Source organism: Rana temporaria, chromosome 8 (genome assembly GCF_905171775.1).
Source record: "Rana temporaria chromosome 8, aRanTem1.1, whole genome shotgun sequence".
Lineage (NCBI taxonomy): Eukaryota > Metazoa > Chordata > Amphibia > Anura > Ranidae > Rana > Rana temporaria.
Genome location: NC_053496.1, coordinates 168,793,825 through 168,810,053, shown reverse-complemented (window position 1 = coordinate 168,810,053; position 16,229 = coordinate 168,793,825). Strand labels below are relative to the sequence as shown.

At 44.8% G+C, this 16,229-nt stretch overlaps 1 protein-coding gene and 2 long non-coding RNA genes across 7 annotated transcripts in view; 2 read left to right on the top strand and 1 right to left on the bottom strand.

The window, feature by feature from the left end:
• LOC120909855 (zinc finger protein 436-like) overlaps positions 1-16,229 on the top strand; it is an 865,309-nt gene that overhangs the window by 108,188 nt on the left and 740,892 nt on the right. The window lies entirely within an intron of this gene.
• Positions 20-1,483, bottom strand: LOC120909968. The gene is made up of 4 exons (XR_005741398.1): positions 1,158-1,483; positions 919-1,058; positions 679-759; positions 20-437 (listed from the first exon to the last, which is right to left on the bottom strand). It is a non-coding gene; the product is annotated as an uncharacterized LOC120909968 (long non-coding RNA).
• On the top strand, positions 8,527-9,478 carry LOC120909972. The gene is made up of 3 exons (XR_005741402.1): positions 8,527-8,574; positions 8,734-8,814; positions 9,056-9,478. It is a non-coding gene; the product is annotated as an uncharacterized LOC120909972 (long non-coding RNA).

Here is a 16,229-nt window from a genome sequence, read left to right as displayed (position 1 = left end):
ATATTGCCAACTAGTTTCGCACTAGATGTGCTTCATCAGGGCTTGCATGATACTTCTGTTCCTTAATTACATGTAGTGGTCTGTGTATGACACAAAGGTTCATTATTAATTCAGGTAGGGTCAATGTAGTATCTTTAAACTTTGTAAATAAGTGTTCAACACATATACAATTAATAAAATAAGAATAAGAGAATATAGTGCGCTTACCAATTATGTTTAAAGAGCTCAAAGAACCTGGCAGAACCAAGAGGAGCTGCCAAGAAAAATAGCGAAGGCGAACCTGATGCGGACAGGAGATATTGGATGCTGCACTTTCAATCAGCGGAGGCCAGATCCACTTGATTTTAGCAGGTGCGGACAATGAGATGTAAAGAGGGGGTTCACCACAGTTAAGGAGGAAGAGATACAGGTAAGAATACGTTGTATCTATTTCTCTCCTAAGAAAGAAGGCACAGGATTAAAATTGAAGATAAAGAAAAATAATATTGATTGAGAAAATGAATGAAAAAATTATAATAATATGACAGATTAAGGATGTATCCATATATATTTTTATAGACATTTTTTTAGATAAAACAGATATCTTATATTCAAATGAACATAGACAGAATAAATATCCATGCATTAAATGAATATGGATGAAGTCTAAAGAATATGTATAAATCTAGAGAGTATTACCTCAATAGTAGTGAAGTTTGGATATAAGCTCAATACTGCTAGTAGAGTCCAGCAGAGTTCACACTGGATTCACGGTAAGCTCTACAAGTAAATAAAGCACAGAATGTGCATGCATATAGGTATATAGATGAATTCAATATAATATGAAAAACATGAATTCAGTAAAGATGACTATTGCGACGCAACATAGTAACCGTCTATTAGAGAAGAATATAATTGAAAAAGAGAAAGAGAATTTACCTTAGATGGTTAATGACATGAAGTATCTAGTAAAATATGCTGATGTCCTAGGGGGATATAATATCCCAGTAGTATTATAACCAAAGACAATGCTGTAGAATAGTCCAAGGGCAGTTATATATGTTGTTTATACTGCGATTCTATAAATAGAATAATAGATAGGTTAAACTCATGCATATGGCAAGGAAAACCTGCATAGAGCACTAGATCTTTAAGAAGATAGACTGGAAGGTAATTACCTTATTTATGTCTTAACACCGCGAGGCTAAGTAAGGCAGCGTTGCATGTGTGGCGTGATATCCTCCCTCAAGCCGTCCAAGTCGGCGTCTGACACACACTGTGTCAGCGCTGACCTTAAGAGCAACATCTCCACCGGAAGTGAAGAGAGTCAAGCATGACCCCTGGCGTCATATCCGGTCCACGTGTCCCAAGACACTTGCGCGCGCATCCCATGCGCTCCAGCGTGATGATGTAAGCTGGAGCGCATAGGAAGGAGACATGTATTAACAGTCTCAGACCGGCCAGAGACGAAATAGTGGCCGGATATGCGCGCGCGTCCCATCAGATGTTGATAATAGGGACGGGAGGCATTGAGGAAAGCACGCCCCCTGTGTTGGGACCTGTGATTGGCCACACCAAGATTGGTGTGGCCAATCACAGGTCCCAACACAGGGGGCGTGCTTTCCTCAATGCCTCCCGTCCCTATTATCAACATCTGATGGGACGCGCGCGCATATCCGGCCACTATTTCGTCTCTGGCCGGTCTGAGACTGTTAATACATGTCTCCTTCCTATGCGCTCCAGCTTACATCATCACGCTGGAGCGCATGGGATGCGCGCGCAAGTGTCTTGGGACACGTGGACCGGATATGACGCCAGGGGTCATGCTTGACTCTCTTCACTTCCGGTGGAGATGTTGCTCTTAAGGTCAGCGCTGACACAGTGTGTGTCAGACGCCGACTTGGACGGCTTGAGGGAGGATATCACGCCACACATGCAACGCTGCCTTACTTAGCCTCGCGGTGTTAAGACATAAATAAGGTAATTACCTTCCAGTCTATCTTCTTAAAGATCTAGTGCTCTATGCAGGTTTTCCTTGCCATATGCATGAGTTTAACCTATCTATTATTCTATTTATAGAATCGCAGTATAAACAACATATATAACTGCCCTTGGACTATTCTACAGCATTGTCTTTGGTTATAATACTACTGGGATATTATATCCCCCTAGGACAGTGATGGCGAACGCGTGGCACGCGTGCCGCTCCCGGCACGGCAAGCTGTTTTGGTGGGCACGCGGTGACAATGCAGAAATGTCAAAGAAAAAAAAATTAAATCGTCAACCGCAACTAGAAACTACATTTCCCACACTACCCTGTGCTAGCGGTGACGTGTCCGAGTGGGCGTAACTTAGAATGAGCGCCCGGAGGTCACGTGTTAGCTTGCTACCCAATGAGAGCTCTCAGATCATCCACTGCCTGACGTGCTGCTGGGCGTGACTGGGAGCATGAGGAGAAGACGCACGGCGGGAAAGAGCTGCAAGACTCGTGAAGCCATCTTCTTCATTGCGCAGTTTGATTCAGCTGCAGACAAAGGTAAGAATACTTATTACTCGAATACTATTTAGACATGGGATACCTGGGTCGTTTTATGGGTTGCCCTGCTAACATCACCCAATCTAAAATGTAAAATTTTGCTGAACAATTACTTTAGCTAATCTCGCTGGTGGGTGTTCTGACAGTTGCTGACTGACTTGGGAAACTTTGTTCTGCAAACATATTACCCCCCTCATTGCTGTTATTGGGTCTAGTTGTCCTTTGCAAACATATTACCCCCCTCATTGCAAATGACACCTATGCCCAATAACAGCAATGAGGGAGGTAATATGTTTGCAAATGACACCTAGGCCCAAAAACAGCAATGAGGGAGGTAATATGTTTGCAAATGACACCTAGGCCCAAAAACAGCAATGAGGGAGGTAATATGTTTGCTGTTATTGGGCATAGGTGTCATTTGCAAACATATTACCTCCCTCATTGCTGTTATTGGGCATAGGTGTCATTTGCAATGAGGGGGGTAATATGTTTGCAAAGGACACCTAGGCCCAATAAAAGCAATGAGGGGGGTAATATGTTTGCAAATGACACCCAGGCCCAATAACAGCAATGAGGGGGGTAATATGTTTGCAAAGGACACCTAGGCCCAATAAAAGCAATGAGGGGGGTAATATGTTTGCAAATGACACCCAGGCCCAATAACAGCAATGAGGGGAGTAATATGTTTGCAAAGGACACCTAGGCCCAATAAAAGCAATGAGGGGGGTAATATGTTTGCAAATGACACCTAGGCCCAATAAAAGCAATGAGGGGGGTAATATGTTTGCAAATGACACCCAGGCCCAATAACAGCAATGAGGGGGGTAATATGTTTGCTGTTATTGGGCCTAGGTGTCATTTGCAAACATATTACCCCCCTCATTGCTGTTATTGGGTCTAGGTGTCCTTTGCAAACATATTACCCCCCTCATTGCAAATGAGGGGGGTAATATGTTTGCAAATGACACCTAGGCCCAATAACAGCAATGAGGGGGGTAATATGTTTGCAAATGACACCTAGGCCCAAAAACAGCAATGAGGGAGGTAATATGTTTGCTGTTATTGGGCATAGGTGTCATTTGCAAACATATAACCCCCATCATTGCTGTTATTGGGCCTGTGTCCTGGCCTATGGACAACAATGACACACTTTTTTTTTTTTTTCATTTTAGCCCTTTGGATTCTTCTTTGCAATTCTTGTAGAATCTACAGCAGCTTCCAGACCCAGCAGAGCGGTGTCAGCAGCGGCACAGCGCGACTTCTTGTTTCACAGGACATTGGACGATTTGAGCTTATATCTGTCTACATTAAAAAAAGTAAGTTGCTAAGGGTCACATCTGGCCCCCGGGCTACGGTAGTTTCCTGTGTCCCTATGGACAACAATGAAAACATATTTTTTTTTTCATTACAGCCCTCTCTCCGGGATTCTACTTTGCAAATCTTGTAGAATGTACAGCAGCTTTCAGACCCAGCAGAGCGGTGTCAGCAGCGGCACAGCACGCCTTGTTGTTTCACAGGACATTGGACGATTTGAGCTTATATCTGTCTACATTACAGAAACGTAAGTTGCTAAGGGTCACATCTGGCCCCCGGGCTATGGTAGTTTCCTGTGTCCCTATGGACAACAATGAAAACATATTTTTTTTTTCATTACAGCCCTCTCTTTGGGATTCTTCTTTGCAATTCAGAATCTACAGCAGCTTCCAGACCCAGCATAGCGGTGTCAGCAGCGGCACAGCGCGACTTCTTGTTTCACAGGATATTGGACGATGTATATCTGTCTACAAAACCGTGAGTTGTTCTACCTTTTTTGTGAAATGTTGCAATAATATTTTTGGTATAGGTAGGTAGGGATAGATTTGTATTGGGTGCTTCATCCATCCTTATTTTATACATTTTGTGTTTTTTGTAGACATGAACAACCAAAAATGAGTACATCAAAAAAAGCAAAATTAAAAACAGATAGTGGAAGATCATTCCAAGAGACCTGGACACAGTCATTTGGAGTGATTGAACGCAATGGGAAAGCGTTATGTGTTCTGTGTAGTGAAAGTGTGGTATCTCGCACATCTAGTGTCAAACGTCATTTTGATACCAACCACAAAAGTGTTGCCGAACTTGGTGTAGCTGAAAGAAAAGAGTTTCTTGATGGGAAATTGAAGAGATATCACTGCCAGTATCGTAGTTTTTGCAACTATCTTTCTAAAACAAATTATCTGGCAAATGCCAGCTTTGAAATTTCACTGTGCATAGCAAAACATGGAAAGCCCCTCTCTGATGGCGATTTTATCAAAACGGCCATGTTGGCTGTGAGTAATTCCCTTTTTCATGAATTTCCAAACAAGGACAAAATTAAGCAACGAATCTCTGAAATGCCACTTAGCAGAAATACTGTTAAAGATAGAGTCCTGCGTATGGCAAGTGATGTTAGTCAGCAGCTCACCACTGACTTACAAAAGGCAGCCTGTTACTCCATGTGCTTGGATGAAAGCACAGACATAAATAATCATGCAAGGCTAGCAGTAATTTTGCGTTATGCTGTTGGTGACACCATGAGAGAGGAGCTCATGAAACTGTTGTCTTTGCCTGGAAGAACACAAGGGATAGATATCTACAATGCTGTGATGGAGGCTTTTGTCTCACAAGACATAAGGCCAGAAAAAGTGGTTTCAGTTACTAGTGACGGGGCACCTTCCATGGTGGGGGTAACATCTGGTTTCATACAGTTTTTTGTCAAAGAAGCAAAGCACCCAGTCATTCAATTTCATTGTATTATACATCAAGAAGCTCTTTGTGCCAAGGAAAGCAGCAAAATATTAGACGATATCCTCAAGGATGTCACAAAAATGGTGAATTACATCATGGCTCGTGCTCTTAATTTTCGACAGTTTCAAGCACTTCTTGATGAGGTACAGGCACAGTATAATACTTTACTTATGTACAATAATGTACGATGGCTAAGCAGAGGACGGGTCTTGGAGAGATTTGTAGCCTGTTTGGATGAAATTGCAAAGAAGAATCCAAAGGGCTAAAATGAAAAAAACAAAAATGTGTCATTGCATCTTTACCAATGCCCAGCCAAGGCATCTTTACCAATGCCCAGACAAGGCATCTTTACCAATGCCCAGCCAAGGCATCTTTAAAAATGCCCAGCAATGGCATCTTTAATAATGCCCAGGCAAGGCATCTTTACCAATGCCCAGCCAAGGCATCTTTACCAATGCCCAGACAAGGCATCTTTACCAATGCCCAGCCAAGGCATCTTTAAAAATGCCCAGCAATGGCATCTTTAATAATGCCCAGGCAAGGCATCTTTACCAATGCCCAGCCAAGGCATCTTTAAAAATGCCCAGCAATGGCATCTTTACCAATGCCCAGACAAGGCATCTTTACCAATGCCCAGCCAAGGCATCTTTAAAAATGCCCAGCAATGGCATCTTTAATAATGCCCAGGCAAGGCATCTTTACCAATGCCCAGCCAAGGCATCTTTACCAATGCCCAGACAAGGCATCTTTACCAATGCCCAGCCAAGGCATCTTTAAAAATGCCCAGCAATGGCATCTTTAATAATGCCCAGGCAAGGCATCTTTACCAATGCCCAGCCAAGGCATCTTTAAAAATGCCCAGCAATGGCATCTTTAATAATGCCCAGGCAAGGCATCTTTACCAATGCCCAGCCAAGGCATCTTTAAAAATGCCCAGCAATGGCATCTTTAATAATGCCCAGGCAAGGCATCTTTACCAATGCCCAGCCAAGGCATCTTTAAAAATGCCCAGCCAAGGTATCTTTAAAAATGCCCACTGCTCTGCTGGGTCTGGAAGCTGCTGTAGATTCTAATCTACAAGAATTGCAAAGAAGAATCCAAAGGGCTAAAATGAAAAAAACAAAAATGTGTCATTGCATCTTTACCAATGCCCAGCCAAGGCATCTTTACCAATGCCCAGACAAGGCATCTTTACCAATGCCCAGCCAAGGCATCTTTAAAAATGCCCAGCAATGGCATCTTTAATAATGCCCAGGCAAGGCATCTTTACCAATGCCCAGCCAAGGCATCTTTACCAATGCCCAGACAAGGCATCTTTACCAATGCCCAGCCAAGGCATCTTTAAAAATGCCCAGCAATGGCATCTTTAATAATGCCCAGGCAAGGCATCTTTACCAATGCCCAGCCAAGGCATCTTTAAAAATGCCCAGCAATGGCATCTTTACCAATGCCCAGACAAGGCATCTTTACCAATGCCCAGCCAAGGCATCTTTAAAAATGCCCAGCAATGGCATCTTTAATAATGCCCAGGCAAGGCATCTTTACCAATGCCCAGCCAAGGCATCTTTACCAATGCCCAGACAAGGCATCTTTACCAATGCCCAGCCAAGGCATCTTTAAAAATGCCCAGCAATGGCATCTTTAATAATGCCCAGGCAAGGCATCTTTACCAATGCCCAGCCAAGGCATCTTTAAAAATGCCCAGCAAAGGCATCTTTAATAATGCCCAGGCAAGGCATCTTTACCAATGCCCAGCCAAGGCATCTTTAAAAATGCCCAGCAATGGCATCTTTAATAATGCCCAGGCAAGGCATCTTTACCAATGCCCAGCCAAGGCATCTTTACCAATGCCCAGACAAGGCATCTTTACCAATGCCCAGCCAAGGCATCTTTAAAAATGCCCAGCAATGGCATCTTTAATAATGCCCAGGCAAGGCATCTTTACCAATGCCCAGCCAAGGCATCTTTAAAAATGCCCAGCAATGGCATCTTTAATAATGCCCAGGCAAGGCATCTTTACCAATGCCCAGCCAAGGCATCTTTAAAAATGCCCAGCAATGGCATCTTTAATAATGCCCAGGCAAGGCATCTTTACCAATGCCCAGCCAAGGCATCTTTAAAAATGCCCAGTCATGGCATCTTTAATAATGCCCAGGCAAGGCATCTTTACCAATGCCCAGCTAAGGCATCTTTACCAATGCCCAGCCAAGGCATCTTTAATAATGCCCAGCAATAGATCATTAGACTCATCCTCTGCTTATGTTCAATAATGTCTTTTAGCTATGCAAAGTATACTGTGCCTGTACCCATCACAGCATTGTAGATCTCTATCCCTTGTGTAAGCAAATGCATCTTTACCAATGCCCAGCCAAGGCATCTAATGCCCAGCCAAGGCATCTTTACCAATCTTTACCAATGCCCAGACAAGGCATCTTTAAAAATGCCCAGCAATGGCATCTTTAAAGATGCCTTACCAAGGCATCTTTAATAATGCCCAGCAAAGCCATCTTTGGAAATGCCCAGCAAAGCCATCTTTGGAAATGCCCAGCAAAGCCATCTTTGGAAATGCCCAGCAAAGCCATCATTGGAAATGCCCAGCAAAGCCATCTTTGGAAATGCCCAGCAAAGCCATCTTTGGAAATGCCCAGCAAAGCCATCTTTGGAAATGCCCAGCAAAGCCATCTTTGGAAATGCCCAGCAAAGCCATCTTTGGAAATGCCCAGCAAAGCCATCTTTGGAAATGCCCAGCAAAGTCATCTTTGAAAATGCCCAGCAAAGTCATCTTTGAAAATGCCCAGCAAAGTCATCTTTGAAAATGGCCAGCAAAGTCATCTTTGAAAATGCCCAGCAAAGTCATCTTTGAAAATGCCCAGCAAAGCCATCTTTGGAAATGCCCAGCAAAGCCATCTTTGAAAATGCCTAGCAAAGGCATCCTTACCAGCGATCAGCAAAGGCATCTTTACCAGCGATCTGCAAATGTATCCTTATCCAAAAATACATGCACAAGTACAGTTGTTGAGAATCTTTTTCAATAAAAAAAAAATGTTTAATAGAAAGCTCTGTTATTGTGTTTTTCTTTTAAAACAAAAGCTGTTAATTAGTTTGGACAAGTGTACGAGTTGATTTTTCTAAACGAAAACCTTGGTATTCATGTTTAATTGCAGTGTTGGCACTTCAAAAAAAAATTAGGTTTTGTGTTGGAGTTTGGGCACTCGGGCTCAAAAAGGTTCGCCATCACTGCCCTAGGACATCAGCATATTTTACTAGATACTTCATGTCATTAACCATCTAAGGTAAATTCTCTTTCTCTTTTTCAATTATATTCTTCTCTAATAGACGGTTACTATGTTGCGTCGCAATAGTCATCTTTACTGAATTCATGTTTTTCATATTATATTGAATTCATCTATATACCTATATGCATGCACATTCTGTGCTTTATTTACTTGTAGAGCTTACCGTGAATCCAGTGTGAACTCTGCTGGACTCTACTAGCAGTATTGAGCTTATATCCAAACTTCACTACTATTGAGGTAATACTCTCTAGATTTATACATATTCTTTAGACTTCATCCATATTCATTTAATGCATGGATATTTATTCTGTCTATGTTCATTTGAATATAAGATATCTGTTTTATCTAAAAAAATGTCTATAAAAATATATATGGATACATCCTTAATCTGTCATATTATTATAATTTTTTCATTCATTTTCTCAATCAATATTATTTTTCTTTATCTTCAATTTTAATCCTGTGCCTTCTTTCTTAGGAGAGAAATAGATACAACGTATTCTTACCTGTATCTCTTCCTCCTTAACTGTGGTGAACCCCCTCTTTACATCTCATTGTCCGCACCTGCTAAAATCAAGTGGATCTGGCCTCCGCTGATTGAAAGTGCAGCATCCAATATCTCCTGTCCGCATCAGGTTCGCCTTCGCTATTTTTCTTGGCAGCTCCTCTTGGTTCTGCCAGGTTCTTTGAGCTCTTTAAACATAATTGGTAAGCGCACTATATTCTCTTATTCTTATTTTATTAATTGTATATGTGTTGAACACTTATTTACAAAGTTTAAAGATACTACATTGACCCTACCTGAATTAATAATGAACCTTTGTGTCATACACAGACCACTACATGTAATTAAGGAACAGAAGTATCATGCAAGCCCTGATGAAGCACATCTAGTGCGAAACTAGTTGGCAATATCGCATCTGCTTTTCTTCTAATCATAATCTTGATTTCCTTTTTGTATAAATCATGTAAAATTGGTCGTGATCATGTATATTTCACTTTGTTAATTTATTTTATGAAATGTGAAACTTTATATTTATATAATTAAATTATTTTTGATATCTAAAAACCTTGTGTTTTGTGCGCCTACCTTCGATACTAAGAGCAACACATCTCACGTAAAAATCCCTATATTTGGGGAGGAAATGTATTCTTTCCCCTGATATAAGCTAACCTTTTTATTTTCTACAATTTTGATGGGATTGTGAGTGACTGCTGCTCAAGAGGAAGTCATTCATTCACCGACATACTTGTTTCTCTGTTTCAAAAAATCGGCTCTGGCCAACCATGAAAGGACCCCCCCCAAGAGAAGCCCTTTTCCTGTACTGAAAGTGGTAAAAGCTTTATCTGGAGAGACCATCTTTTTTTCATATCAGAAGATGCACACGTGTGAGAAGCTGTTTTTACAATCCGAATAAGGAAAATGTTTTTAGGGCAGAAGCCATTTTTACTCAAAAGGGAAAAGCCTTTTGCATATGCTGACTGCAGGAAATGTTTTGCTGAAAGGTCAATGTCATGGACCTTGGAATGCGGAAGTGTTCCTCCTTGAAAGCTGTTACACAGTGGGGGGTCTTCTGCTCTGTCTTAAGGCCAGACGGCTCCATTGTTCTGTGTCTGGCTATTGTGTACATTGATTGCCCCCTGGGGCTTCTGTCTCATTACACATAACAGTCCCTCCATTCAAGCTATCGGACCAATCCCTGCTGACTCATTTTGAAGTCCTCATTTGCATGGCTAAAGAGGACCTGAAGGAGAACTCCATGTACTTTACAATTGACCAATAGGAAAGCGATTGTTGGGGGCGGGATGTTCCAAATTCTGTTTAAAAGTGTGTTGTGTACTTCCAATAAAGGTCTTCCTGTTTGAACTTACATACAGCCTGCCTGGTGTTTGTTCTAATGGATCCCGAACGGCACATAGCTGTAGTTCGGATCCCGGAGCCTTGGATGACCGAACCATCAGATGTTGCGATCTGCAAGCTGACTCACTAGTAGCAGAGGAGTGTCGGGAGAGCGGAAGCGAGCAAGGGGTCTCGTTACAGTCAACTCCTGTAAATCGCCACTGGACCCACTCAGGGGAGAATCCATTTTCCTGTCCGAAATGTGTAAAATGCTTGACGCAGAAGTCAAATCTTATCAAACACAAGACTGTTCATATGGGGGAGAATAACGTTCAGAGTAATGTTTTTGAAATCAACTCTTGCCACTCATGAAAAAAGCTTCATCCACAGAAAAGTTTGCAAAATCCAGCTCTTAGACATATACATCCAATAGTGTCACAACCTGTAGTGACTCATCCAATGTGACCGACCTTAGACCGGGAAATCTCCAAAAGAACTGTAAAAACGCACAGGGGGGCACACACCACGCCTAGTGCATTCTTGCCATCAACAATTATTGAATCCAAAAGACAAAAACATACTCACAAATGTAAGACAGAACAGTTCTATCAAACACAATTCCAGTCGAAGGCGATGTATGCCAAAACAAAATGCATATGACATGGGGCAGAGCTCTGAAAGGGGACATCCCCCGAAACACGTTAGCCTTCCAACTTTGGCATTCATGGTCAGATGACATGGGGCTGAGCTCTGAAAAAGGGGGACATTCCCCGAAACACGTTAGCCCAGGGCTCGACAAATCCCGGTCGCCAGTTTTTTGTGAGCTGGCGCCATCTGGTGGTGAGCCGTTGGTATTACAAGTTATTACCACCAGATGTGTAAGCTGGAGCCATCTGGTGGTGGCCGTTGGTATTACAAGTTAAGCATTACAAGTTAAAGCGGATGTGCCACTAAAAAAATATATTAAAAGCCAGCAGCTACAAATACTGCAGCTGCTGACTTTTAATATAAGGACACTTACCTGTCCTGGAGTCCAGCGCCGATCGCAGCAGATGACGAGCGATCGCTCGTCACCCTGCTGCTCCCCCCTCCATCCACGGTGAGGGAACCAGGAAGTGAAGCGCTCCGGCTTCACTGCCCGGTTCCCTACGGCGCATGCGCGAGTCGCGCTGCGCCCGCCGATTGGCTCCCGCTGTGTGCTGGGAGCCGAGTGTTCCCAGCATACAACGGGGGACGGAGGGGAAGCGGAGAAAAACCCGTCTTTTGCCCGTATCGTAGGACCGGAAGAGGGTGCAGATACCTGTCTGTAGACAGGTATCTGCACCCCCCTCCCCCCTGAAAGGTGTCAAATGTGACACCGGAGGGGGGAGGGTGCCGATCAGCGGGACTCCACTTTAGAGTGGAGATCCGCTTTAAACAGCAATTCTAATGTAATTTTTCACTGCCATCTTCTTCCCTCTAATTAGAACCCTCAAACATTATATATATTTTTTATTCTAACACCCTAGAGAATAAAATGGCGATCGTTGCAATACTTTCTGTCACGCCGTATTTGCGCAGCGCTCTTACAAGCGCACTTTTTTTAATTAAAAAATAAGACAACAGTAAAGTTATCCCCATTTTTTTTAATATTATGAAAGATAATGTTACATCGAGTAAATTGATACCCAACATGTCACGCTTCAAAATTACGTCCGCTCGTGGAATGGCGACAAACTTTTACCCTTTAAAATCTCCATAGGCGTTGTTTAAAAAATTCTACAGGTTGCATGTTTTGAGTTACAGAGGAGGTCTAGGGCTAGAATTATTGCTCTCGCTCTACCAATCGCGGCGATACCTCACATGTGTGGTTTGAACACCGTTTACATAGGCGGGCGCTGCTCACTATGTGTTCGCTTCTGCGCGCAAGCTCGTCGGGACGGGGCGCGTTTTCTGGCTCCTAACTTTTTTAGCTGGCTCCTAGATTCCAAGCAAATTTGTCAACCCCTGCGTTAGCCTTCCAACTTTGGCATACATGGTCAGATGACATCGCCTCTGTCTAGAGTTGTGTTTGATGATACGCCTATTATTTTTTGTCTTCTGGATCCCTGATGTTACTTCCTAAAGAACTAGCTCTGGAGCGAAACTATTTTTCTATGCATGTGTGATTTTATTTTACAAGAAAGTTTCATTTTTACCAAATACCAGGAGATTAATATGGGTGTAATTTCAGTGTCCGAATATGAAAAAAATGTTTTTTACCTGGGAAGAAAAAACTTCTGCATGAGGAAATCCTCCCCCAGGAAATCTTGCAGTTAACAAGCTATTAGGTTTTCGGTTACATCAGTGAACTTATATTGGCTAATATTCATTTTCTGAACGTGGGAATTGTCTTTCTAAGGACAATAAATATAAAAGCTGAACTACAGGCAAACCGATTAAATAAATGGTTTAAATACATACCGTATTTGCTGGCGTATAAGACGACCCCCTAATTTTCCAGCCAAAATGTTGGTTTTGGGATATGCTCGCCGTATAAGACTACCCCCTTCCTACCAGTCATGCCTCGCTTCACGGTGCCACCATTACATGCCAGACTGTGCCACTACATGCCAGACTGTGCCCCATTACATGCCAGACTGTGCCCCATTACATGCCAGATTCGCTGTGCCCTTACCTTATCCTAAGACATGCAGAATCGCGGCCGTACTGTACGTTTTTTCAAAAGCCGCGCCTCCTATGTCTTCTGTTCCGTGATAGGCGGAACAGTCAGCTTCCCAGAAGGGCACTGTGTTCAGTGTTCGCCTATCACGGAGGCCCTCTCGTCCGAGGACAAGAGGGCCTCCCTGATAAGCGGACACTAAACACAGTGTCTCCTGGGAAGCTGAGTGTTCCGCCTATCACGGAACAGAAGACGTAGGAGGCGCGGCTTTTGAAAAAACTTACGGCCGCGATTCTACATGTCTTAGGATAAGGTAAGGATGTTAGGTTACCGGCGTATAAGACGACCCCCGACTTTTAAGAAGATTTTAAGGGGTTAGAAAGTCGTCTTATACGCCGGAAAATACGGTATAAACTGTAAATATAAGCTGTTTTAGCCGTACGTAGATTTATGTATATCCAATATTTGTACTTGTGTCCATTCTGAGATATACACACCCCTACTAGACATTAGGGTCAAGTTAGTGACCTGACTTTTGTCTACTGCAGTTAAAGGGTCATTAAACTCACATCAAAAAACGATCAAATGGTGTATTACATGCTGTTCATACTCACTTCATCACTATGAGACTTGTTTTCTGTATTCTGCACAAATCCTGGTTGGTCCTGCTGCTCTCTATCTCCCCCTCCTGTCCATATCCCACTGCAGTTGGAGATTTTGCAAAGCAGTGTTGGCATCTTTGCACATACCTAGGCCTAGGTTCACGTAGAATGGCGTATCTTTGTGCGGGCGAAACGTATCCTATCAGGGCCGGCCTTAGGTGTTCAGGCGCCCTGTGCGAGCTAATCCTGTGGCGCCCCCCCCCCCCCCAGACCGATACACAATAAACTACCCACAGACCACTACACAATACACACGGACACTACAGCATTGGTGCATTTTACTATAGGAGCCATTGGTGGACTACAAGGCCCAGCATTTTACTATAGGGGCATTGGTGGACTACAAGGCCCAGCATTTTACTATAGGGGGCATTGGTGGACTACAAGGCCCAGCATTTTACTATAGGGGGCATTGGTGGACTACAAGGCCCAGCATTTTACTATAGGAGGCATTGGTGGACTACAATGCCTAGCATTTTAGTCCCACCAATGCCTCCTATAGTAAAATGCTGGGCCTTGTAGTCCACCAATGCTTCTACAGTAAAATGCTGGGCCTTGTAGTCCACCAATGCTTCTACAGTAAAATGCTGGGCCTTGTAGTCCACCAATGCCCCCTATAGTAAAATGCTGAGCCTTGTAGTCCACCAATGCCTCCTATAGTAAAATTCTGCACCAATGCCCCCTATAGCAAAATGCTGGGCCTTGTAGTCCACCAATGCCCCCTATAGTAAAATGCTGGGCCTTGTAGTCCACTAATGCCTCCTATAGTAAAATCAAGAGAAAAATTGTCCCTGCGTCCATCATATGTTTTGTGCACCAGAAAATGTAATGGGGTGGGGTTGTAGGAAGCTGACAGAGAGGATGAAGATTACAGGGTTGGGTGGTAGGAAGATGACAGGAAGGATGGAGATGACAGGGGTGGGTGACAGGGAGGATGGAGATGACAGGGGTGGGTGACAGGGAGGATGGAGATGACAGGGGTGAGTGACAGGGAGGATGGAGATGACAGGGGTGGGTGACAGGGAGGATGGAGATGACGGGTGGGTGACAGGGAGGATGGAGATGACAGGGGTGAGTGACAGGGAGGATGGAGATGACAGGGGTGGGTGACAGGGAGGATGGAGATGACGGGTGGGTGACAGGGAGGATGGAGATGACAGGGGTGAGTGACAGGGAGGATGGAGATGACAGGGGTGGGTGACAGGGAGGATGGAGATGACAGGGGTGGGTGACAGGGAGGATGGAGATGACAGGGGTGAGTGACAGGGAGGATGGAGATGACAGGGGTGGGTGACAGGGAGGATGGAGATGACAGGGGTGAGTGACAGGGAGGATGGAGATGGGAGGGTGGGTGACAGGGAGGATGGAGATGACAGGGGTGGGTGACAGGGAGGATGGAGATGACGGGTGGGTGACAGGGAGGATGGAGATGACAGGGGTGAGTGACAGGGAGGATGGAGATGACAGGGGTGGGTGACAGGGAGGATGGAGATGACAGGGGTGGGTGACAGGGAGGATGGAGATGACAGGGGTGAGTGACAGGGAGGATGGAGATGACAGGGGTGGGTGACAGGGAGGATGGAGATGACAGGGGTGAGTGACAGGGAGGATGGAGATGGGAGGGTGGGTGACAGGGAGGATGGAGATGACAGGGGTGGGTGACAGGGAGGATGGAGATGACAGGGGTGGGTGACAGGGAGGATGGAGATGACAGGGGTGGGTGAAAGAAGGCTGACAGGCTTTAGAGGTAGGGTGGTGGGATGCCAGAAACAGGGGGATGCCGAGGAGCATGATGATGACAGGGGAGGGACAGTAGGTGGCATCATAGCATTAGATCTGTGTGTGAGGTCAGCGGGGATGATCGAGGTACCCTCGATCAGGCAGTGACGTCACGGGATGCTGACCTGTCAGTGTCTGCCGGACAGCGGACTGTCATTCACAGTACCTCTCCGATGATCGCTGGCAGGTCTTTCAGACTTCCACACACTACGGCTGTTGTCCATCCAGGAGAGAAGGTCAAGGAGCTGCTCAGCGGCGGCGGCGGCAGTCATCATTATCCGCGCTCTGCACATGGCAGGAGATCCGCAGAGCGCGGGACAAGGGGAGGAGCCGGGGGAGCACATGGATCCACCCACTGACTGGATGATCGCGTTTGTGACAAGCTCCCAGCGCCTCCTCTCCCTCCACAGGACTGCGGGTAAGGACTACTACTGTCGGTGTCACACATTGAGGGAACCAGTAGCCGTGGCTGCGCCCTTGGCAGCAGTGCGCTCTAGGCCTAGTGGTAGCGCCGGCTCTGACTGACTGCGAGCTGTGACAGCCGCACGGCGCCCCTGTTGTTCATGGCGCCCTGTGCGGGCGCACAACCCGCACAGCGCAAAGGCCGGCCCTGTATCCTATTTACGTTACGCCTCCGCAACTTTTACAGGCAAGTGTCGTATTCTCAAACGAAAGTTGCGGCGGGCGTATCGTAAATAGCCCGGCGTAAGCTCGCCTAATTCAAATGTGG